The 26,045-nt window shown below is 48.2% G+C and overlaps 1 long non-coding RNA gene across 1 annotated transcript in view; it reads left to right on the top strand.

The window, feature by feature from the left end:
• Window positions 1-24,854, top strand: part of LOC132343525 (uncharacterized) — a 43,139-nt gene extending 18,285 nt beyond the window's left edge. The window contains exon 2 of the long non-coding RNA XR_009492407.1: window positions 24,189-24,854. This is a non-coding gene — a long non-coding RNA (uncharacterized lncRNA). The remainder of the gene's footprint in view (window positions 1-24,188) is intronic.
• The last annotated feature ends 1,191 nt before the right edge of the window (window positions 24,855-26,045 follow it).

Raw genomic sequence — 26,045 nt, 5'->3', positions numbered from 1 at the left:
CGGTTCTCCGAGAAGAGCCAGGGCAGAGCTAGGAGCGGGGTCTCTGCAGTCAGATACCTGAGTCCTGGTCCTGGCACTGAGTGACCTCAGCTCCTGCTCTGTAGAATGGGGAGGATTGTAGCTCTATAGGGTGATCCAGCGAATGGGCTGATGGGAATAAAGCGCCTGGCGTAGCACCTGGAGCGTAGGAAATGCCCAGATAAATGCAGGCTTGGTCAGATGGCCTTAACATCAGAGGTGATCGGGGTGTGGCCACAGCTCTGGGGCTTTCAGAAGCCCTGTGGTTCTCATGTGCAGCCTCACGGCAAACCTCCTACTCGCGTGGACAATGGAAACAGCGCAGCAGCACTGTCATTAGAGGAGAAGCACTGCGTGGGGCTGAGGACGGAGCAGCTGCTGTCAGCGTCAGGGGCGCGGACAGGAGGGACCCAGACAGGGTCTGGTCCCCGCCTGTGATGGCTAATTTTGTGTCGACTTGACTGGATCGCCAGGTGCCCTGATTAAGCATTTTTTCTGAGTATACTGGGCCTATTGTGAGGGTGTTTTTGGGTGAGATTAGCATTTGGATCATTGGAGTCAGTCAAGTAGATGGAGATTGCCCTCTGCTGAGGGCTTAAATAGAACAGAAGGTGCAGGAAGGAGGGATTTGTCCCTTTTCAGATTCTCACAGCTTGAGCTGGGCATCTCGTTTAATCTCATCTTCTCTGGACCTCAGACTGGGGCTGTCCTCATCAGCTCCCTGTTCTCAGGCCATCAGACTCGGACTGAACTACACCATTGGCTTGCCTGGAGCTTTAGCCTGCAGATGGCAGATCCTAGGGCTTTCAGCGTCCATAATTATGTGAGCCAATTTCTCATAATAACCACCCCCCGTTCCTTCTCACTCACTTGCTTGCTCAGAGATACAGATAGACAAATAGATAGATATCCCAGATTTTATATATATATGTGTAAATATATATATTATATATATTTTGTATTTATTTTATATATATATATATATATATATATATATATATATATATATATATAGGACAGAAATGGTATGGACCTAACAGAAGCAGATGATATTAAGAAGAGGTGGCAAGAATATACAGAATAACTGTACACAAAAGATCTTCATGACCTAGATAACCATGGTGGTGTGATCACTCACTTAGAGCCAGACATTCTGGAATGGAAAATCAAGTGGGTTTTAGGAAGCATCACTACGAACAAAGCTAGTGGAGGTGATGGAATTCCAGTTAAGCTATTTCAAATTCTAAAAGATGATGCTGTTAAAGTGCTAGACTCAATATGCCAGCAAATTTGGAAAACTCAGCCACAGGACTGGAAAAGGTCAGTTTTCATTCCAATCCCAAAGAAAGGCAATGCCAAAGAATGTTCAAACTACCACACAATTGCACTCATCTCACACGCCAGCAAAGTAATGCTCAAAATTCTTCAAGCCAGGCTTTAACAGTACATGAACCATGAACTTCCAGATGTTCAAGCTGGATTTAGAAAAAGCAGAGGAACCAGAGATCAAATTGCCAATATCCACTGGATCATTGAAAAAGCAAGAGAGTTCCAGAAAAACATCTACTTCTGCTTTATTGACTATGCCAAAGCCTTTGACTGTGTTGATCACAACAAACTGTGGAAAATTCTTCAAGAGATAGGAATGCCAGACCACCTTACTTGCCTCCTGAGAAATTTGTATGCAGGTCAAGAAGCAACAGTTAGAGCTGAACATCGAACAACAGACTGGTTCCAAATTGGGAAAGGAGTATGTCAAGGCTGTATATTGTCACTCTGCTTATTTAACTTATATGCAGAGTACATCATGTGAAATGCCAGGCTGGAAGAAGCACAAGCTGGAATCAAGATTGCCGGGAGAAACAGCAATAACCTCAGATATGCAGATGATACCACCCTTATGGCAGAAAGTGAAGAGAAACTAAAGAGCCTCTTGATAAAAGTGAAAGAGAAGAGTGAAAAAGTTGGCTTAAAACTCAACATTCAAAACACTGAGATCATGGCATCCAGTCCCATCACTTCATGGCAAATAGACAGGGAAACAATGGAAACAGTGACAGACTTTATTTTGGGGGGCTCCAAAATCATTGCAGATGGTGATTGCAGCCATGAAATCAAAATTCGCTTGCTCCTTGGAAGAAAAGCTATGTCTAATCTAGACAGCATATTAAAAAGCAGAGGCATTACTTTGCCAACAAAGGTCCATCTAGTCAAAGCTATGGTGTTTCCAGTAGTCATGTATGGATATGAGAGTTGGACCATAAAGAAAGCTGAGTGCTGATGAATTGATGCTTTTGAACTGTGGTTTTGGAGAAGACTCTTGAGAGTCCCTTGGACAGCAAGGAGATCCAACCTGTCAATTCTAAAGGAAATCAGCCCTGAATATTCATTGGAAGGACTAATGCTGAAGCTGAAACTCCAATACTTTGGCCACCTGATGTGAAGAACTGACTCATTGGAAAAGACCCTGATCTGGGAAAGATTGAAGGAAGGAGGAGAAGGGGATGACAGAGGATGAGATGGTTGGATGGCATCACCGACTCAATGTACATGAGTTTGAGCAAGCTCTGGAAGTTGGTGATGGACAGGGAAGCCTGGCGTGCTACAGTCCATGGGGTCACAGAGAGCTGGACACGACTGAGCAACTGAACTGAACTGATACACACACACACACACACACACACATATATATAGATGGTGTAACTAGCACCTCCAAGATAAAAGACTTCCAGGGCTGGGTCTCTAGCCTTGGGTAGTGGGATAGTGCATTAGTCAGGATTCTCCAGAGAAACAGAATCAATAGACATGTATCTATCTGTTATCTATCTGTCATATATATATGTGTGTGTATATATATATATATTTATATGCATAAAGGATAAATATATAGATAGAATATCCTATCTATCTATATCTGTATATATACTCTGTATATGTGTCCTATTGGTTCTGTTTCTCTGGAGTATCCTGACTAGTGCACTACCTCACTTCCCAAGATTAGAGACCCAGCCCTGGAAGTCTTATCTAGGAGGTGCTAGTTGCATTCCGAATGAGCGCAGAGAGAAAAGCAAGACTCAATGCAAAAGAAAGACTGTCATATGCATGAGTGGGATTTCTGACCTCATCATGCCTAGAGGAGGGGGCACTCAGAGACATGTTATGGCTCTCATAACATGCAGTGGGATGAGGCCCAGTGCCAGACACTTAACAGCATCCCACAGGCCCCTGAAGACCAGTACTGATGGCTTTGCTTTGAGACATGAGTCTCTCTCACAGGCTCAGAGCGGTCCCTGTCCACAGCGCTAGGTCAGCAACTTGTGTCCTTGCTCTTGACCTTCAGCATTTTCTCTCTCTAAGCCGTACTGTGATTCTAGCCTCAGAGGGCCAGCGTCAGGGTCCAGCTACCTGGCACTGCTGTGGTCACCAGCGCCTCCTAGCTTTTCCTGCACTCACCACTGACTGCTGCCCAGTGATGAGCTCCAGAAGGGACTAAGCTTTATCCAGACCAGAAGCAGAGAAAATGTGGGGGCAGTGTGGGGTTTCATAAGTTGTTCAACTGGCAAGGAACCTGGACAAGCACAGCAACTGTTCCTTATGGAAAGTAAACCCCTTGCTGGTTTTTACTTAGCTTCTCTGTTGTAGGCTTTCTGAAGGGAAAAGAGGAAAGGCAAGATAAAGTGACATACAAAGAACTTTAGAATCTAGCGTCTTTGTGAACCACTGCTCTGGGACTATTAGACAGGGATATCTGTGAACCCCCAAGGGTCCAGGACTGCCTTCTGAGGAGGAGTCATCATCCGACAGGCCCCAAAACCTTTTTTGCATATCTGCCTCCCCTTCAGAATGTGAGGCATCTTCTCAGGGTGACTTTGATTTCGCTTTTCTGAAGCTCAGTTTTCTCACCTATACTATGGGCAGACTAGGGGACCCATGGTGTCCAGAATCAAGTACAAACAGAACCCAGAAGCCGGCAGTGAGGAGGAGTGATCTGTGATGTAGTTGGATCTGAGGTTGGAATCTCAGAAGGAGAGCCATGACAATCAGTTTTCAGCCCCATGGTTCTGCTTTTCAGTCTCCACATCCCCCCGTCGCAGGTCCCCAGTGAGGAGGGAAGGGGTCCAGTCCTTAATCCTCAGAAGAGGTTTGAGGAAAGGAGCCTTCTTCATCCTGCCTTACTGGGCAAGCTGAGCACCTCTCAGCCTCCTGCAGGCTCGCTGCTCTCCAGGGTCCTGACCTGGCTCTGGCGTTGGTTCCCTGCCCTGGAGGCCAGCTCCTCCATCCAGGTTCCTGACAGCGGGGCTCAGGGCTCGGGGGCAGCTCTGCCACACCACCCTGGAATGCATTTAGAAACCTAATAATAGGCTTTAAACCCAATTTTTAAAACCTTGTTTTACCTTTCCCTGCCAATATTTAAAACTGACTTAGTGAACAAATGTTTTCAACATAGGTCTGGAACTTTTAAACTTTCTATTCTTAGATTGCATTTGTTCACTGAGTCACATATTCTCCTCTCTTATCTGTCTCTTCTCCCTTTCATCTTTCACTCTCTCTCTTCCCCCCTCTTTCTCCTTTCTCTTTCTTTTCTCTTTCTTCTCAGAATGAATATCCACTTCCTCCAGGGGCAGAAAGAATCACATTCTAATCATCTTCTTAAAAAAATGATTCTCAGTGACTTCACTGTATTCAGTCTGGATTTGAACTTAAATAATCCTACATTTGTTCAGACTAGAAACATTGTATTTCTCCATAAGCTGCCATGTTATTAGATCATCGTCATGCCCATTGGAGCTGAAAAGATATGACTTGGAATGGCTCGAACCCACTTCCTACACCAGATGCAACTCTAAGTGGAAGAAGTTGGTTGAAACAGCCATTCCTTCAACAAGTATGTGCTGAGCTGCCACTCTGAATCTGGAATTGCTCTAGATTCAGAAACCGCAGCTGTGAATAAGACAGATGCAAATCTCTGCCCTCAGGGAGCTGACATGTGTCCCTCAGGAGGAAGGTAGTGTCAATATGATCTGCTGCTGGATGAAGCTGAGAACTCACATAGAAGAACATACCTCCTTCTTCAAAACTAAGAATAAGATGCTCCCAGACTTCCACAGAGATCTCAAAGGGTGAAGTTTCAGATTTCCATCTTGGTGGGTATAAGAGGCACCCAGGCTGTGGGCCTCTTCATTAGAGGGAAGCAGGTGATGTGACAGGTCCACAGGAGAAAAAGCAAGGGGAAAGAGTTTCTTTCTCCAGAATGCTTTGTTTTTTCCAGGCATCAGACAGTTGGGGAGAAGGTGGAACCAAGAGGGAGGGGAGGGTTTGAGGCCCCTGGGGCTTTCAAGGGATCTCCTCTGAGCCACATCACAAATTTGCTTGAAGACGGACTAGCTCTTCCCTTTAAATTCACATCTTCCTAAACTTCCATATGTTTAAGATGTCTAAAGGGGATATCCTTGCTGCTAACACTTGCGGTCAGTTCCCAGAGCCACTCCCTGGTTCTGTGTGTGTGGTTCTGAAGTGGTCCAAGCCTGCAGGAGGGTCGTTGGCCAGAGAGGATTAGACCCACATGCTTTGGTCTAGGAATACCAATTCTGGACATTTATCCTATGTAATAACTCAGAAATAGGGAAAAGGCTGGTATAATGGGAAAACACATTTATAACAGTGTGAATTAGAGCTATGAAAGGCCAAAGACTATATGAATGTCTCATGCTGGGGTTAAGTGAGTTGTGATGTATTAATTTAGTGGGATATTAAATTTATCACTAAAATGATAAACATAAGGTCTCAGCGGATTATAAATGTCTAAAATGCTCAATATCAACTCCTACTGTTAATGGCATGGAAAGCACATTCTGGAGAGAGAAGTGAGTTCTCTGAGATTGCATGCGGGTCTGGAATGGGGCAAGGACTGGCCTCAGGGTGACTCACAGTCCAGCTCCCTTTCCACCATTCTAGAATCTTCCAAAGGGGGAGGCTTATGCCTCACTCAGAAAGTGAGTTTGAAGTGGGGGAGGTCATGCAGGCAGGACATTAAGTGCCATAAATTCAGGGACATTAAATACCATTGAGAGGTGCTGAGAATGTCTGGGCACTTCCCAGGTCCTCCTCTGGTCCTGGTGACTCCAACTAATAGGGAACTCCCAGGTCCTGTTTCCCTCCCAGCTGTATTGAGACATAAATAACAAATAACATCGTATGTATTTAAAATATACAGCGCTTTGATTTGATATACGTATGCACTGGGAAATGGTTACAGGTTAAGTAATATATGTTTTGAGATCTCCCTTCGCTAACTTCCAAGATCCAGGGCAGCACTGTTTACGGCAGTCACCATAGAACAGGCCTGACACGGTGTCTCTGATGTCCCTCTGAGCTCTTTTTCCACAAAGAGCAAAGGAGGTGAGGGACATTCTAGCCCTGAGCCCCCAGCAAGTGACAGCCTCCATCTAGAATTTAATCACTTTGTTTTCATTTTGTTTTTGCGGTTTCATCTCAATTATGATTAGTCACCCAGATTTTCTATTTCTGGTTGCATTATAAGATCTCTTTCCAAATAACCTTGCTTAAATAAATAGATCAGTTGTTTCAAGAAAGATACTGAATCAAAGAGTGTAAAGGGAGTGTTAAGGATGTAGCAAAAGCTGGGAAGTGGATCCAGAGTTGGAGACTTGTGGGAAGCCTTCCCCCAAGCCACCTTGAATCCAGAACATCAGTCAACATATACAGGGGTGGTGAGCTGAGAAAGGGGAGCTCCAAACTGGCCATGCACATTGATAGCAATTATGGGGGGAAAAGTTCTACCTCTGGTTGGTGGTGAAAGGAAAAACAAAGGTTATAAGCTACATAGGCAAGGGGAGGTTTTTATTTTGTTTAATTTTGTTTTAAAAAAAAATAGAGGGTTGGACGTGTTTGCAGGCTGAGTGGAGAGATTCGCTAGAGAGGGAGACATTTATTCCTCCCTGCGTTCATTCATTCTGTGGAAGTATCAAGTCCCTACTTTATGCCAGGCATTGTGAGAGATGCTGCAGGTAGAGCAGTGACCAAAACCAAAAAAGGCCCCTGCTTTCAGGGGTTTTCATCCTCGTGGGAGAAGACAGCAACAAAGAGATACCCAAATATATTGTGTGCCCAGTGGTAGAAAATGTCATGAGAGAAAATAAGGCAGGGAAATGAGATAGCGAGTGATGAAGGCTGGGGTGTTATTTTGTGATGGTGGTTTGAGAAAACCTTGCTGATGAGGGGTATGTGTATGTGTATGTGTGTGTGTGTGTTAGTCACTCAATCGTGTTTGACTCTTTGCGACCCCATGGACTGTAGCTCTCCAGGCTCTTCTGTCCATGGGATTCTCCAGGCAAGACTACTGGAGTGGGTTGGCATTCCATTCTCCAGGGGATCTTCCCGACCCAGGGGTTGAACCTGAGCCTTCCTCATTGCAGGCAGATTCTTTACCATCTGAGCCACCAGGGAAGCCTGAGGAATATTTGAGTAAGTCCCCAAATGAAGGGAGAATGAACCATGGGAAAGCTGAAAGGAGAGGGCTCCGAGTGGGAGGAACCTCCGTGCAAAGGCCCTGGGGGAGGAGTGGGGCTGGGGGAGGGCGGCAGGAGAGTCAGCGATCCTAGGAGGCTGGGTGGGATCTTGTCAGGACTTCAGATTTTACGTGGAGTGAAATGGGCTCCCATGGAGGGTTTGGAGCAGACAGATATTAATGCCTGATTGTCATGTTATGTGGAGAACCTTGGCTATCCTGTTAAGACTTCAGGGCAGCAAGAGAGATAAGTGAGGCAGCTCTTCAAGCATCCAGACCAGAGTCCCAGGGACTCAGACCAGAGAAGGAGTTGCTGAATATAAACATCATATAGCCAGGAATGTGAAAATAATTAGTGGGGTGGTGAATGGAAAGGCAAGGGGCTGCAGAGGGCAGGAAAGAATGAGATGAAGGGACTGAAGGGAGGCATGTGAGGAGTTCACCTATAAAGGGAAGTGCGGCAGGGGTGGAGAAGACACAGACCACTGAGGCTCAGAGACATGTAGGGTAAGAGGTGAAGGAGGGTGAGGATGAGCAGGCAGGACCTCAAGTGCCTCCAGGAAACAGGACGCAGCACTTCATGGAAATAATGGCACGGGAGGAGAGATGCTTAGACAGAAGGAGAACAAATGTTTCTTCCCGTACGTCATCCCTCTTCTGTGGTAAGCCCCAAGAGGTCAAGTCCTTCCCTGTGGGTGAAGCACTGACCACTGAGCCCCAGTAATGGGCCAGTCTTGCAGTGGGCACCCAACCTGTTTTTGAGTGAGTGAATGGATGAAATGGATGGAAAGAAGGTTGGATGGAAAGATGGGTAGAAGGAAGGATGAATGGAAGAATAGATGAAAGGAAGGATAGATGGATGGAGGATGGATGGGAGGTTAGATGGGTAGAAGAAGAGATGGAAAGAAGGATGGATGGGGACTCCCCTCGTGGGTCAGTGGTTGAGAATCTGCCTTCCAATGCCAAGGACATGGGTCCGATCCCTGGTCTGGGAACTAAGATCCTACATGTCACAGGGCAACTAAGCCCATGTGCCACAACTAGAGAGCCCAAGTACCACAATTATACCTGATGCAGCCATCTCTATCTGTCTGTCTGTCTATCTATATAGAAGGATGAATGGATAGAAGACAGAAGGATAATATGCTAGCATCAGAGTTAACACTCCTAGTTCAAAGTTACTTTGAAATGAAGAATGTGTGAAAGAGTAAAAAAAAATTTTTTTTGAGTAGTGCACGGGGGAATAATTTGAATCAGATTTATGGATGAAAACCAATTTATAGGTCAAAGTTCCCTTGGAGGATTGGAATTAGAGCAGGAGTTGGCATCATGAAGGGATGTTTTAATCAAGCTGCCTGTCCTGACAAGTGCGGCTCTTTATGCAGTATGGGGTTGGAAACAAGTCGCACTGTTCTTGGAGTTAAGGAATCTGGGTTCTGGTGAAGCGGATGCTCTCCTTAAGCAGGTAGAGAGCTCAGGGCTCAGGCTAACAGAGTTCAGTGTCCCGGAAGAATATAGGCTGGAGAGAGAAGTTGTCAGGCTTGTTTGGGTAGAATCAAAACTTTCAACCTAAGTTGAGTCATATGATGAACAATCTTTTTCTCTCCTACACTCGGGCTTATTTCTTCTGTATCTCATTCCTTCAAGATGCTCCTAGCAGGACTTCCCTGGTGGTCCAGTGGTTAAGACTTTGCCTTCTAAGGGGGTGTGGATTCCATCCCTGATCAGGGAACTGGGATCCCTGATCTGGGATCCCACGTGTGTGTGTTAGTCATTCAGTCATGTTCAACTCTTTGTGACCCCGTGGACTGTAGCCCACCAGGCTTCTCTGTCCTTGGAATTCTGCAGGCAAGGATACTGGAGTGGGTAGTGATTCCCTTCTCCAGCAGATCTTTCTGATCCAGGGATTGAATCCAGCTCTCCAGCATTGCAGGCAGATTCTTTACTGTCTGAGCCATCAGGGAAGCCCTCACATGCCTTGGAGCAAATATCTCCCAAAACCATGGAACAGAAACAATGTTTTAACAAATTCAATAAAGACTTTAAAAATGGTCCACATCAAAAAAATCTTAAAAAAAAAAAAAGCAAAGATGCTTCTAGGAAACTAAGCTAATCAGATAGTCTAATTTATACTAAAGTGTTCATGGCTATTAGGGAATCAGTCATTCCCCTACTTTCCACCAATTACGCTGAAGGCATTGGAACTAGGACCCAAAGAGAGAAAGTGACTTGGTCAACCTGGAGCAGACACCTGTTTCGAGGTGACACTTGTGCTGAGTTTGGAAGGTAGAACAGATATTAGTGCAGGAGAAGAGAGTTGCAGGCAGAGGGAACAGCATGAATAAAGGCATGGGAACATAGGGTTCTTCGCGCAGTTCTGATGCATGGGGCAAGGGTGAGGCTTGGAGAAAGATGAGGCTAGAGAGGTGAGATGTAATACTAAGTCACAGATGCCATTGTGTGCTGAGCTAATGGATGTGGATTTGATTCTGTAGGCAGTGGGAAGCTCCTGAAGAATCTGGACCCAACTTATTAGAGGCAATACATCATAGTGGCTGAGAGCATGGACTCGCTGTGAGTTCAAATGTTGCCTCTGACCCTCACTGACTATGTGACCTTGGGCAAGTTACTTCACCTCTCTGGGCATCAGTACCCATCTGTAAGATTGTACCTACCTCATAAAGGTCATTGTGAAGATAGTAGGTGTTATTGAAGTGCCAAGAACCACAACCAGCGTATACCAGAAACTCTGTGCTTCTATGCTAGCAGCTATCTTTTTCATCGTCATCATTATTACTATTTGTTGGGTTTTAGAAAGCATGTTCTAATCGGCAGTGTTTTTGTGTAAATAGAAGCAGGATTAGACTGCAAATAAGACTAGGTGTGCTAATTCAGGTGGGATGGAATAGATTGTCACCGGAAAGCCAAATCCAGCCTGCTGTCTGTTTTTATAAATAAAGTTTTATATGGAACATGGCCACGCCCACTTATTGACATTCTGACTGCTATTGCCTTTGTGCTACACCAGCAGAATTTAGTTGCAGCATTACCTGGCCCTCAAAACTGAAGTTATTCACTATCTGGCTCTTTACAGAAGGGTGCTGAACCCTCAGGTCGGGGGCAGTTCAGCTTTGGGGCAGTGTCAAGGTTCTGTGTGCCTCCAGCACCTTCAGGAGGGACTGCCATCCTTTTTAGACTCAGGACACATCTAGCTGTACCTTTCCCAGCAGAGTCATCCCGAACAGATGGGCGAGGTGTTTAGATTCTCCCAACTCAATTTCCTCTCTGATTAGTTTGTACTGCTTTGTTGTTCTTTTGCAAATTAATTCTTGCATCTTCAAATCTGTAAAGGAAAAAAAAATATTGAGAGCAGTCCATGACCTTTCTGGCGGTTTTCAATTTCTTTCCTCTTCATTTTTAGCTTTTATTACCCCCAGGATAGCATCTAATTATTTCCTGAATAATCACGTCTCCCGGGCTCTGAGGAAATTTGAGAAGTTTGCTCCCTATTATGTCTTCCAAATTAGTTTCTCTTCAATTTTGGTGCACTTTCTTTTGTCTTTTCATCTTGGTTCAGCCAAAAATAGCCTCTCAAATTGAGTGCTAAATTCTTCAGGATTTCGTTCACTTCAATTAACTTTCCTCAGGACTCTCTTTGGTTTTATAAATGAGGTCTCTGCTTGCTGGGATCTTGGTCCTTAGCCACTGGGCTGCCTTTTCATGTCAGCTTTGCCACTTGTCTTCATCCTTGTGAAGGATGGGGGCAGGGAGAGGGGAAGAGTGGGAGGAGGTGTAGAAAGAGGTAGGGAATCTGGTGTGTCTGGACTCTGTAGCTTACAGGCTGAGGCAAGTCGACCTTAGTTTTTCCATCTACAGAACTGGAGGAGATGCCTACTGCACTGGAGAGTGTAGCAGTATCAGCACTTTTGATGATGGGAGCTGGGGAGCAAGTGTAGGGTTTAACACTTCTGCAATGTTTCTGAGCCCCTGTGAGGGTCACCAAAGTCCAGACCACTCTCAGATTCTCATAGTCCAATGATCAAGTTCTTACAAGCAGCTTCACTGACAGGAGAAGCTCAGAAAGCAATCAATGATTCTTTATTAGTGTGATATCATCAGTGTAGTGAAATGCTTTTCAACTTACAGATTGCTTACATATCTGTTATGTTATTCCCCAGCCTTCTGGAGTAGCCTGAGCCAAGGCACTGACCCATTTTACAGATGAAGACACTTAGCCAAGACTGATAGTTGCCCAAATATGTTGCCCAAGATCACACAGCTAATCAAGGCAGAGTCATTTAAAACACTGAATCTCACCTCCTTTTTTTTTTTTTAAACATGAGCTCCACTTCTTCCTTTGTTAGATTTTTAGTGTCCAAGTGGAGAGCATTGTCTTAAGAATCTTTCTGCTGGGTGTGTAATATTCCATATTCCAACAGTCCAAAAGCCAGGACTGGCCCAGTCTGAACCAGGAGTCCAGGCACCGGAGCCTCACTGGACATGAGTGAGCCAGGAGCCAGGAGCTAGGTCTTGTTTACCTGCCCACGCGCCCCACCCCAGCTCCCAGCATGCCCGAGGCTCACTCCAGGGCTCAGAGAACACCCAGTGGACTCCACACATGAAGTCGAGGAGACTGGGTATGAATCTTGGTTCTAGTACTTCCTAGTGGGTGACCTCACACTATCCCTGCACCCTTGGGAGCCTCAGTCCTGTCATCTTTTAAATGGGAGCAGTGCCCATTCCATAGGCTGGCAGCAGGCCTTACATAAGGGGATGTGAGAATGTATCTGGAACCACGTCTGTGCTCAGTAAACCCCAGACTCCCTTCCTCTTTGTCGGCCTCCTCTTCTCATTCTGTCTTCCTCTCTCTTGCCTCCCGCCTTCTGCCTGGAATTCCACCTTTAAAGCCTATTTCCCATCACTCTTATTTCCCCATATTTTTTTGTCTGTGTGCAGCATGTGGGATCTTAGTTCCCCAACCAGAGATTGAACCTGTGCCCCCTGAAGTGAAAGCTCAGTGTCCCAACACCTGGACAACCAGGAAAGCCCCTCTCTTTTTTGAACCATTGAACAGGACTTTTCCCAAGAGCAAGTGTTTAAAAAGTAAGAGGAGGGAAGGCTGAGGATGGGGACAGGACCCTGCTGAGGGAGGAAAAGGGCCAAAGACAGGGCAGAGGGTCAGAAGTCAGCATTCCCTCCACAAGTCCACTGTGGACTAGTCCTGTTGGTGGGGGTGATTTCCCTCTTTTTCCCCACCTCTGTCTCCTTTAAAATTATAATATGCTGCTGCTGCTGCTAAGTCACTTCAGTCGTGTCCGACTCTGTGCGACCCCATAGACGGCAGCCCACCAGGCTCCCCCGTCCCTGGGACTCTCCAGGCAAGAACACTGGAGTGGGTTGCCATTTGCTTCTCCAATGCATGAAAGTGAAAAGTGAAAAGTGAAAGTGAAGTCGCTCAGTCTTGTCCAACCCTCAGCAACCCACTATTTATAAAGGATGACTAAAGAAGTGATGTATGGAACTGTTTCTTACCAGACCTTAAAAAAAAATTTTTTTTTTCAAGAAACTGTCTTTTCCTCCAGGATTTGTATTGGTGATCTGAAGAAGCTTGTAAGACCCAGAAGCCTCTGTGTTATTGCAGCTTAGAAGCTGCAATAACAGGCCAGGATCAGGGTTCAAATCCCCACTCTGACTCTTCCTGGCTCCATGACACTGGACCAATGACTTCACCTCTCTGTGCCTCAGTTTCCTCATCTGTAAAGTGGGGTAAGTGATGGCTCCTAGCTCTCAGGTCAGGGAGTGAGCATTAATGAGATAATGTGTCTCAAAGTCCTATAACAGTTCTGGGCAATATTAATCATAAAATAAGAGTAGGATTTCCCTGGAGAACCAGTGCTTAAGACTCCACACTTCAAGTGTAGGAGGTGTGAGTTTGATCCCTTGTCAGGGAAGTAACGTCCCACAAGCCGCATGGTGCAGCCAAAAAAAAAAGAAGGAAAAATTAAAATTTAAATAATGTGGATGGTTTAGCTGCTAATTTGTGTCCAGCTTTTTTTGTGACCGTATGGGCTGTAGGCCACCAGGGTCCTCTGTCCATGGAATTTCCCAGGCAAGAATACTGGAGTAGGCTGCCATTCCCTTCTCCAGAGGATCTTCCCAACCCAGGGATCGAACCCATAACTCTTGAGTCTCCAACACTGGCAGGTGGGTTATTTTACCCCTGAGCCGCCTTAGGAAGCAGCCGCTCTGGATCCTTAGTCATTTCCTGTGGGGAGTCACTCCAGCCACACAGGACCTTCTTGGCACCTGCTGGGCTTCCTGCATGGAGTCTTAAGCCTCCCTGGGGACTTGTGAGTTGTTTGGAGAATCAGACGTGAGAGTGATTTCTCAGGTGAGAATGGGCAGTGGCAGCCTTGGGTCATCAGCTCCCTAAAGGCCACTGTAGTTCCCAGACCCAGGCCTGAGCTAGAGAGCATGGAGCTGGAGCCAGGCGAGGTGGCTGCTTGGCACTGCCGCTGTGGTGGCACCTAGCGGCACTGGGTGGCAGGCTTGTCCTGCTTTTAAGGCCATCAGTGCCCCCACAGTGTCCCCACAGTGAGGAGGCTCTGCTGGCATGGCACTGCCCTTCCGCTTCCCACACTCATCCACTGCCCTGCCCTCCCCCGCCTCTGTGCCCACCCGGGGGCTCAGGCTTCTCACTTCCTAAGAAAGGCTGGGACCTGTAAGAGCCCTCACCACCCGACAGGCATGGGCTCACTCAGCGTTCGGAGCTTTAATCTCATCTCCTTGCCACCAGCTGCGCAGTCCAGGGGGGCACCCATGTCACAGCAGAAGAGACTAAGGCTCAGAGAAGTTGGGGCACTTTCCCAGCCAGAGGAAGAACCCAGGTCTGACTCCTGGGCCCATGCCCACAGTTTTCAGAGTTTCTGAACTGGGTCATGCCCCTTGTTCACTGGCCTTGGCTCCCAGGGACTGAAGTAGTCAAGGACTGAATCCACAGCCGCAGGGTGGGGTCTGCATGTCCTGAATATATTCAAAGGGACTGGAATTCGACGTCATCATTAATTTGCTTGCAGACCCCTTCCACCAGTCGTGGGACTCCTGAGGCAGAATCGCACCTGCTTCACTTCGGGCCTCAAGCACAGACCTGGAGTTGACACCCAAGCCCCGCTCCTGCAGGTGCTTTGGAACATGAGTTCTCCGAAGGGAGCCAGGGGCTTCTGGGAGTGAAGCGGATGTTCTCCTCCCGGGGGGACCAAAGGAAGCTGTAGGATAACCATGGTTTGAGCTACGACTGTGGGTGAGGAACCGTGATGACACCTTTCATATGTCCTAGGACACATACACCACCCCCCTCAAGGCTGGGGTCGCTGTCCTGTCTCAGAGATGAGGAAGCTGAGGAAAGCGCATATATGCAGGAGCAGGAACGGGAGAGGGCGGCTGCCTTCCACCCGGCCAGGCTGCTGTTGCAGTTCCTGCTAATCTGCCCACAGTCCCCGAGGCTTGAATCTGGGACGGGTCCCCACTCCCTCCCGGTCAGGTCATTCTGAGCTGGTTCATTTTGGTCTTACCTCTCCATCTCCCAGGGAGATGTGCCTGTCTGTCATCCTGCCACTGGGCACTGTTTCCACTCGGTGCCAATCCCTGTCATCTCCATTGAGACCCCATGGCCTCTCTGGGAGCTGACAGTCCTCTGGCAGGGTGTATGATCCCAGCTCCTGCCTCTGCTGACACCCCATCTCTTGACACCCCATCTCTTACACTGGTCCTGCCCAATCCCATCCTGGCAGGACAGGGTCATGTCAGAAGCCCAGCTCCATAAATCATGTGTGTGGGGCTTGGAAAGGTTTGGGGCCAGCCCACCCTGGCCAACCCTAGCCCCGAGATAGTCTCTACAAGCCCCTTCCCCACTCTGGAGAACTAAGCTTTTGCTCCAAGTCCTATAGTGAAGTCCATCTGGGGTCCTGCCTCAGCCCTCAGTCTCTCTCTATGGGCACCCCCCAGACCCAGGGCCACAGCCACCCCATGCTGCCTGACTCCATGTTCTGACCTCCCCCCTGCCCTCCATCACTACGGGCCTGGTCCCATCCTGGGAGGCACCCTCACTTGGGTCCAGCCGACTCCCCATCCCTGGGCCTGCAGGCACACAGACTTGGGTTCCGAGCCCAGGTCCCCTTACTGCTGTGTGACTCTGGGTAACTCAGTCCCGTTGCTTAGCTGAGCCATCATCACATGAAAAAAAGGGCAGTGACTCCTACGTTGCAGCACGGGTGAGAGGATAGGCATAAAATCGTCCAGCTAGCACTCACGCTGTCCTCCATCGGTGGTGGCGTTCGCTCATTCACGATTACTGAGCGTCCCCTGTGAGTCCAGGCCTGGGAATACAGTGCTGAGCTGAGCCCAAGCCTGGTTGTTGTGCCTCTGCGTTCCCTACACTCTGGTGAGAGAGATTACAATAATGGACACAGAGCAAGTCCTGCAGGGAGGGTGGTGACTAGAGCTCCAGGAAGAGAGAGCAGGGTGTGGGGAGAGGGCTGGGAGGAGTTCTTCACGGGGGTATGTGGAAGGTAGCCTTTGAGCAGGGACCTGAATCATGTGAGGAACCAGCCGTGCAGGTCTCTGGGGAGGAGGGAAAGGCTGTGCAAAGGTCCTGAGACACGTCTTGCCTGGTGCACTTGGAGGGCAGCAAGGAGGCCAGCGTGTCTGAGCACAGTTTGAGAGGGAGCACAGGGGAGGTGCAGTCAGCGAGAGTGGTGGGGGCTGGACCAAGTGGGAGGCTTGTTTTATTCCTGGGGTAGTGGAGGGTGGGAGCGTTGAGAACCAGTGCCGGTTATTGGTCTGTACTGAGTCAGCAACAGCTCCACCCTCACCACCACAATGGCCTGGGAGGATGCAGTTGTCTGCAGGTGAGGAGAGGTAAGCCAGGCAAGCTCCCCAGGGTCCCGGCCCCCCAGCCCTCTCCCACCTCCAGACAGCGCTGGTTCTCAGCTTCTGGCCACGTGGGAGGAGGAGGAGGCAGGCTGGTGACAGGCAGGACTGCACCCACCTGTTCAGATCCTGGGCTGACTCAGCTTCAGAGAGGAAGCTGGTGAAAGAGGAGAAGAAGAGGTGAGGGAGGTGGAGAAGGAGGAAGAAGAGGAGGAGGAGGCCTGGCAGAGGGGCGCATCAGTGCATCCGCTCTACTGGAACGAGATTTCAAATTCTGTGCAGCACTCATACTTGGGGGACACTAAGTCAAAACCCTTCTGGACCCATCAGTCTTAGATGTCCACAAGTTTTAGTAGTTGGAAACCAAGTAGTTTTAGAAGAAGAAGAAAAAAAAAAACCTGTCCTAGTTCTGTAATTGGCTCCCAAGGCTCTGCTCAACGATTATTAAAATACTGACACAAAGCTCCGGGCCCTATATTTATCATGGCATTGCTAAGATAAGCAGAGGCCTTTCCATGGAGTGTCAGCTATGGTGTGTTTCAAGGTCAGATAACTCACTTTTATTAAGGAAGAGTCTGATTTGCCAAACGAGCAGTACTGAGACTCAGGAGTGGTCCTCAGACCCTCCCGCTGCCCGAAGTGCATGGAGGGATTATGGGAGGTCCAAGAACCTGCTGAAATCACAGACACGGTGTTTCTAAGTTGGTAGTTCTTGTAGTGTGAGCCCTCAGGAGTAGCCTCTCCTGGGCACCTGTTAGCAAGTGCACTGCCCTAGGCCTACTGAGTCACACACTCAGGGGCTGAGGTCCAGGCATCAGGGATCCTGATGCATGCCCTGGTTTGACGGTGGCAAGGGCTGAGCTCTAGAAGAATACAGCGGCAGAGAGTGGGGCCTTGGGAAGCACGCTGGCCAGGGCTCAAATCCCCGTGCTGCCACTTAGTCGCTGCGTGACCTTGGTCAAGTTGCTAACCTCTCTGAACTTCTGGGCCCCTGTCTGTGAAACGAAATCACAAAAAGTTTGAGGCACTGGGGGGATTTTTAATCCAACGATGATGGCAGATTCAGTCTTCGTCAGAGAAGAGTCCTAATGATAATGATGATAATAATGTTTTTGAAGAGAGGAGGTGTGTGGGCATAAGTGTGATCAGAAAGACAACTCTTTAGACTGGACTGAACACCTGAGTAGCTACTGCAAATGTCACAGGTGGTCAGGGCTGTGGTTAGAGCAGCAGCCAAGAGAGGTGTGTGTGTTTGGGGAGAGGGGTCCTTGTGAAAGAGTCGTCAGAAGTCAGGTGCACAGGGATTGCAAGCAAGTTGATTCACCCAGCAAATACTTCCTGAGCACCTACAATGTGGCAGCCCAGCTCCAGACCCTGGCTGTGTGGATAGCAGAAGCCTTGCCCTCATGGGGTTCGTGTACCTGCAGGAGATAAAGGCAGTGAGCGAGCAGGCAGGGAACACAAGAGGATCTCAGTGCGTGGTTGGAGCCACGGAGCAGGCTGAACGGGGAGGTGAGGCAGAAGGGGATGTGGGACAGGCAGGGTAGTTGGAGCCGGGGATGATGAGCTGAGACCTGAAGGACAGGCAGGAGCCGGTCAGGACACGGTTCTGGGGGCCAAGCAGAGGGAAGGGCCATGCACAGGGTTGAGCATGTGTTAGATGAGCAGGAGGAACGGTAGCAGCCTGGAATATAGATCCGAGGGTGTCCGGGACACCATGATCCTCCATGGAAGGGCTGTGGCGAGGAACTACCGATATAATGAACATAACCAAGTCTGGGACGGGCCAGCCCTGGGAAATGCCCACCGCTGCCCTGAGATGCAAGCTCTGCACCTCCTGGCATCGTAGGAGCCCAGCCAAACATCAAAGTCAGCTCGGGCACTCTTAATAGAAATAAAAGTTCTGAGGGCTTTAGACCAATATGAGGTGTTACAACAGGAGGCAGTTTCCCTGAAATAGCAAATGAGGATTGAGCCTGCATAAGGAGGACAGACTTGGGGGCACGGGAAAGCGCAATGTCCTCAGCTCCAGTGCACGTCCCAGCCCTGCTCTCACCAGTTTGTGGTTCCGCCCAGTCTCCTCTGTGATGGGAGGAGACGTCCAGTACTATTCGAGCTTATCAAATACTGCAGGGTTGGCCCCCAGAGCATGCGCTGTGATGGGATCAGAGCTGAACTTTGAGATGAGTGGAGACCTTCAGGGGACGAAGCAGTAGGGAGAAAATGGGTGCAGACCACGTGCAGCTGTAGACCCAGTGCCTGGAAGGTGATTGGTGAGATTCCCCCCTTAACTTCACTGGGCCTTAGTTTCCTCATCTGTAAAATGGGCGCAGTCTTGGTGGTAGTTGTGAGGATTACCTGACATAGTATCATACAGTTCTGAGCATGGCACCTGAAACAAACCAAGACTCACTAAATGATTGTTGTTGTTCAGTCACCAAGTCGTGTCTGCCTCTTTGCGACCCCATGGATGGCACGCCAGGCTTCCCTGTCCTTCACTATCTGCCAGGGTTTGCTCAAACTCATGTCCATTGAGTCCGTGATGCCATCCAATCATCTCATCCTCTGTTGTTCCCTTCTCCTCCTGCCTTCAGTCTTTCCCTGCATCAGGTCTTTTCCAATGATGTCGGCTGCTATTATTAATATCAATATCATTGTCATCAGTACTATAGCCAGCAGGGGAAATTATGTCCCTGGGCTGCCTGAAGCGACTCACTGAACTGTGATACCTCTGAGTATAGGACCCTGGAAGAGCAGGCTTCTGTCAGCCAGGCCTCAATTCAGTTAGTTCAGTCGCTCAGTCATATCCAACTCTTTGCGACCCCATGGACTGCAGCACACCAGGCTTCCCTGTCCATCAACAACTCCTGGAGCTTGCTCAAACTCATGTCCATTGAGTTGACGATGCCATCCAGCCATCTCATCCTCTGTCATCCCCTTCTCCTCCTGCCTTCAGTCTTTCCCAGCATCAGGGTCTTTTCCAATGAGTCAGTTCTTCACATCAGGTGCCAAAGTAGTGGAGCTTCAGTTTCAGCATCAGTCCTTCCAATGAATATTCAGGACTGATTTCCTTTAGGAGGGACTGGTTTGATCTCCTTGCTGTCCAAGGGACTCTCAAGAGTCTTCTCCAACACCACAGTTCAAAAGCATCAGTTCTTCAGTTCTCAGCCTTCTTTATGGTTCAACTCTCACATCCATACATGACCACTGGAAAAACCATAGCTTTAATCAGATGGACCTTTGTTGGCAAAGTAATGTCTCTGCTTTTTAATATGCTGTCTTGATTGTTCATAGCTTTTCTTCCAAGGAGCAAGCATCTTTTGATTTCATGGCTACAGTCACCATCTGCAGTGATTTTGGAGCCCAAGAAAATAGTCTGCTTCTTTCCATTGTTTCCCCATCTGTTTGCCATGAAGTGCTGGGACCAGATGCCATGATCTTCGTTTTTTGAATGTTGAGTTTTAAGCCAGCTTTTTCAATCTCCTCTTTCACTTTCATCAAGAGGCTCTTTAGTTCCTCTTCACTTTCTGCCATAAGGGTGGTGTCTTCTGCATATCTGAGGTTATTGCTGTTTCTCCTGGCAGTCTTGATTCCAGCTTGTGCTTCTTCCAGCCTGGCATTTCACATGATGTACTCTGCATATATGTTAAATAAACAGGGTGACAATATACAGCCTTGACATACTCCTTTCCCAATTTGGAACCAGTACGTTATTCCATGTCCAGTTCTAACTGTTGCTTCTTGACCTGCATACAGATTTCTCAGGAGGCAGGTCAGGTGGTCTGGTATTCCCATCACTTTAAGGATTTTCCACAGTATGTTGTGATCCACAAAGTCAAAGGCTTTGGCATAGTCAATAAAGCAGAAATAGATGTTTTTCTGGAACTCTCTTGCTTTCTCAATGATCCAACCTGGAAAATTTTAAGCATTACTTTGCTAGCGTATGAGATGAGTGCAATTGTGTGGTAGTTTGAGCATTCTTTGGCATTGCCTTTCTTTGGGATTGGAATGAAAACTGACCTTTTCCAGTCCCTTGGCCACTGCTGAGTTTTCCAGATTTGCTGCATACTGAGTGCAGCACTTTGACACCATCATTTTTTAGGATTTGCAGTAGCTCAACTGGAATTCTGTCACCTCCACTAGCTTTGTTCACAGTGATGAACACTAAGGTCCACTTGACATTGCACTCCAGGATGTCTGGCTCTAGGTGAGTGATTATACCATCGTGGCTCTCTGGATCATGAAGATCTTTTTTGTATAGTTCTTCTGTGTATTATTGTTACCTCTCCTTAATCTCTTCTGCTTCCATTAGCTTCACCCAGGCCTAGACAGATCCAGAAGCCTGGGAGGAGAGGGCAGGGAGCTTTGGAGAGCCCCCAGCAGGTGGCAGCAGGGGACAGAAAGGAGCTGAATTGTGGTCACCTCCTCCTGGAAGACTTCCCAGATTGTTTTGGGCGCTCACAAAGCCCCTTGCACTTACCAGTCGTGAGACACAGACTCTGCTGTGGTGTAGTACTCTGTCCCTCTATCATACTGAGAACTCTTTGATAGTAAGGCCTAGGAATGACCCAAGTATGTACTTCCTAGGTGAGGTACAGCCAGCTCCCTAGAGAGCAGTGATTGCTTGAATGGATGAATAAATGAAGAAAAATAAAGAATTAATGCCTAAATGAATGGGAATAAGTGGCCTGGCTAGTCCAAGGGGGAGTAAGTTTGGGATGGGGACAATCAGATCAGATCAGATCAGATCAGTCGCTCAGTCGTGTCCGACTCTTTGCGACCCCATGAGTCGCAGCATGCCAGGCCTCCCTGTCCATCACCAACTCCCAGAGTTCACTGAGACTCACGTCCATCGAGTCAGTGATGCCATCCAGCCATCTCATCCTCTGTCGTCCCCTTCTCCTCCTGCCCCAAATCCCTCCCAGCATCAGAGTCTTTTCCAGTGAGTCAACTCTTCGCATGAGGTGGCCAAAGTACTGGAGTTTCAGCTTTAGCATCATTCCTTCCAAAGAAATCCCAGGGCTGATCTCTTTCAGAATGGACTGGTTGGATCTCCTTGCAGTCCAAGGGACTCTCAAGAGTCTTCTCCAACACCACACTTCAAAAGCATCAATTCTTCAGCGCTCAGCCTTCTTCACAGTCCAACTCTCACATCCATACATGACCACAGGAAAAACCATAGCCTTGACTAGACGGACCTTTGTTGGCAAAGTAATGTCTCTGATTTTGAATATGCTATCTAGGTTGGTCATAACCTTCCTTCCAAGGAGTAAGCGTCTTTTAATTTCATGGCTGCAATCACCATCTGTAGTGATTTTGGAGCCCAGAAAAAAAAAATCTGACACTGTTTCCACTGTTTCCCCATCTATTTCCCATGAAATAGGGAGGTATCATGCCTTTCCCCTGGAAGGATCTTGGCTTGAGGCAACTGCACATCCTTTCTTGGACACAAGGGGGCGCCATCACTGCAGCCCCCACATTGAGAGCCTGAAGGACTCGGAACACTTCCCAGTGAAACTGACCTGATGCTTAAGTCAGAAGGGACCCAGTCCTTCTAGGGCGCAGATTGTCAGTTATAGGAGGAAGAACTTGCTGACGATGATAGTCAGCTTACCATGCAGGTGGTGAGCTCTGCATTGCTATAGGTGTGCAAGTGAAGAAGGCTGGCCTCAAGCCGAGGTCTCCGGAGTGAACCCCAGGACTTTGCCTGAGATATCTGCAGTTTGCTGGTTTCCTGACCCACCCTTGGCAGCTGCTGGTGCTTCCTGAGGTGGGAGGGACCTAGGAAGCCCCCTAGTTTCTGCCTGCTGGGGAGGGGAAGGGAAAGCCTTTTTATGGGTCTCCTTAGAAGGCAATGGCACCCCACTCCAGTACTCTTGCCTGGAAAATCCCATGGACGGAGGAGCCTGGTAGGCTGCAGTCCATGGGGTTGCTGAGGGTCGGACACGACTGAGTGACTTCACTTTCACTTTTCACTTTCATGCATTGGAGAAGGAAATGGCAACCCACTCCAGTGTTCTTGCTTGGAGAATCCCAGGGACGGGGGACCCTGGTGGGCTGCCATCTCTGGGGTCGCACAGAGTCGGACACGACTGAAGCGACTTAGCAGCAGCAGTTAGATAGGCCCCTTGGCTTCCCAGGTGGTACTAACCATAAAGAACCCACCTGCTAACACAGGAGACATAAGAGAAGCAGGTTTGATCCCTGGGCTGAGACGACCCCCTAGAGAAGGGCATGGCAACCCACTCCAGCATTCTTGCCTGGAGAATCCCATGGACAGAGGAGCCTGTCAGGCTACAGTCCATGAGGTTTCAAAGAGTTGGACACGACAGAAGCAACTTAGCATGCATGCACGCATGCATTAGTCCCCTTCCTCCTTCCATGGCAGACACCTTCCTTTTCTGACAGCTCAGCAAGGTTCCCCCAAAGTAGCTCCATTTCTTTTTTGGAATCATTTCACATTGTATAGAAAGTTGCAGCAGTAGTACAAAGATCTCCACCCTATCCCCACCCCCCACCCCACCCCCGGACCAAACCATTTGAAAGTAAGTTGCTAATGTGATACCCTATCAACCTTAGATATTTTGGGAGCGACAAAACAGTTTGTATCTGCCTCACCTCAAGCCCCCACATCAGAATCAATACTTGATGTTACCCTGAATCAAGCATTAGTACTATGACAGTTGCCAAATGGTGATTTTCTGATTCTGCCATCCCTTCTAATGGATCGATCAGCAATCCGACTATAAGGAAAAGCTTTCTCCTCTCCCAGTTACTCAGTCATTGATGTGTGGACTCAGTGTGGACGCCTGGATTCCCACTGTGTTTAATAGGTTATGATCTGTCACTCTGATTGTTTATTTTGATGCTCAAATGGTCCCAGGTCTGGCCAGTGGGAGCTCCTTAACACTGCCTCCTGTGTGCTTTAGACGTGCACCCATATTCTTTATATACTTCCTTATTTTCTGGTTTCCCTGGTGGCTCAGATGGTAAAGAATCAGCCTGTAATTCAGGAGACCCAGGTTTGATTCCTGGGTTGGGAAGATTCCCTGGAGAAGGGAATGGCAACTCAAGGGAACGGCAGCCCACTCCAGTACTCTCGCCTGGAGAATCCCATGGACAGAGGAGCCTGGCGGGCTGCAGTCCATGTGGTCACAAAGAGTCGGACACGACTGAGTGACTGACACTTTACTTTCTCGCACAGGGTGTTGCAGGCTGATCTTATATTCCTGCCCCTGTTTTCTCTACTTATGACAAATGTGGATTTGTCGTCCTGCAGAGGGGCACTTTCAAACCCTGTTGCTCTAACACGCCAACCCTCAGAAGCCTCACAGTGCAGGAGGGGAGAAACTGGACTCTGCAGTCAGACTGACCTGGGTTCAGATCCCACCACTTACTGTTTCCATGGGCAACTCATTCAAACCCCCAGGAGTCTTTCCTCATCTGTAAAATGGGCACATTTGTCCTATTGCTTCAAAGGGGAAGAAATGAGGGAGCCCTCTCCTAAACACAGGTGGCTGTCTCCCGGAGCTCACTTTGCTGCCGATGATGTAACACCACCAGCACCAGCAGGTGACCAGTGGCTGGGAAATTGGGAAGGGGACTCCTGGACCCACTGCAGAGTGTACAGAGCTGAGTTAGAGACCCTAACTCAATTGGGCTCACCAGTGGGATGCTTTGTCTGTCTGAGCTGACATCTCTTTCCTCCCAACAGGACTTGACATTTATCCCCTGTCTTCCAACACCTTGTCGTGGAGGAAGAAGGACGTCTATAGGAATGAGACCTGTGCCACTGGGGCTTTGTGAGGGGGAGCCCTGACATCTTAGAGATGCCCTGAAAGCCCGGCTACAGAGAAATCTCCTGGGACACAACAAGTTCTCAGTGACTGACGACGACTCCTATGCTTCTGCTCTTCAGATGGTTGAATGAGTTTGGGACATGTTGCATGATGGAGCATTCTTCAAGATTCTTGATGCAGAGCGAGATAATACAGATGCTGGTCACATGGACATATTTTGCTTCTGGAAGTTGGGCTCTGAGCTTTCCCTGTCTCTGAACTCTCTCCAGTGCCAATAACTCAGGGCTTGTCACATGATAGACGCATGCATGTGTGTGCACGCTAAGTTGCTTGCTTTAGTCGTGTCCAACTGTTTGCGAACCCGTGGACTGTAGCTGGCCAGCCTCCTCTGTCCATGGGATTCTCCAGGCAAGAATACCCCCTGGAGTGGGTTGCCATGCCCTTCTCCAGAGGATCTTCCCAACCCCGGGATTGAAGCTGCGTCTCTTAAGTCTCCTGCATTGGCAGGAGGGTTCTTTACTAGTGACACCTGGGAAGCCCCCACAGATGCACAGTAAACGCTGAATGGATCAGCATCCTTTCTCCAGTCTCAATCTCCTTATTTGCTAACTCCTCCTCACTTTCCCATTTTCCCTGCCTCAGATTGTCTCCTTTTCCTGGCCTCCGCCTTCTGCCCTTCAGCACCCCCTTGTGGTCTCTAAGCACATCACGACCTTAGCTGTCTCTGCAGTGATCCAGGCCTCCATCATGCTTGTCTAACTGGCTCTGTCTCCAGAGACACTGCCCGCATGCATTCCAAACCCAGCAGGGACACTGTTGCCTGCTCCGTGCCAGCTCCTTAGCCAGACATTCAAGGCTCACTACCTCCTAGCCCTATGGGGGTGGTCTGGTCCCCAGGTAGAATCTAGGAAGCCACTTTTAAACCAGCTTACCCCAAGGAATCCTGCTTCCCTGCAGGATATTAATATAGCTAGCTCCGTTCTCCTTAGATTAGTGTTTGCTGGGTAGATCCTTTCCTGTACTTTCCTTTTAAACTGATTTGTATCTTTATATTCCAAGTGGGTTGCTGTAGACAACATATGGCTAAGTCTTACTTTTTTATCCAGTCTGACAATATCTACCTCCTGTGTGGATGCTATTTAAATTTAATGTGACTATTGGTATGATTGGGTTTATATCGACCTTCTTGCTGTCTGCTTTCAATCCGTCCTACCTAGTCTTTATCTTACCCTCACCTCTTTTTCTGCTTTTCCTTTCTTTTGGCCAATCAACTACTTTTATGGTTCTATTTTCTGTTCCTTGTTGGCTTATTTCATGCCCAATTGTTAAGCAGTTGATTTCAGGTTTGCATGTGTGCGTGCTCAGTCGCAAGCAGTCGTGTCCAACGCTTTTCTGACCCCATGGACCGCAGCCCTCCAGGCTCCTCTGTCCGTGGAATTTTCCAGGCAAGAATACTGGAGTGGGTTGCCATTTCTTTCTCCAGGGAATCTTCCTGACCCAAAGATTGAAACTGTGTCTCCCGCATTGGCAGGCAGATTCTTTAGCACTGTGCTGTACTGCGTCTTCAGCTTATTACAGTCTCTATATTCAAGTATGCCCACGTGTCATGGAAGAACCTACAATAGGACATTTCATTCTCCATCAGCTTTTTGAGCTATTACTGTCGTGCATCTTATTCTCCTTATTTTATGAAACCATAATAAATTACTATCTTAGGTTCAAATGGTCAGTTGTCTTTTAAAGAGATTTTTTAAAGCATATTTCTTATTAAC

This window comes from Bos taurus, chromosome 22 (assembly GCF_002263795.3).
Source record: "Bos taurus isolate L1 Dominette 01449 registration number 42190680 breed Hereford chromosome 22, ARS-UCD2.0, whole genome shotgun sequence".
In the NCBI taxonomy this organism is placed as follows: Eukaryota; Metazoa; Chordata; class Mammalia; order Artiodactyla; family Bovidae; genus Bos; species Bos taurus.
This window is presented reverse-complemented; position numbering and strand designations above follow the sequence as displayed.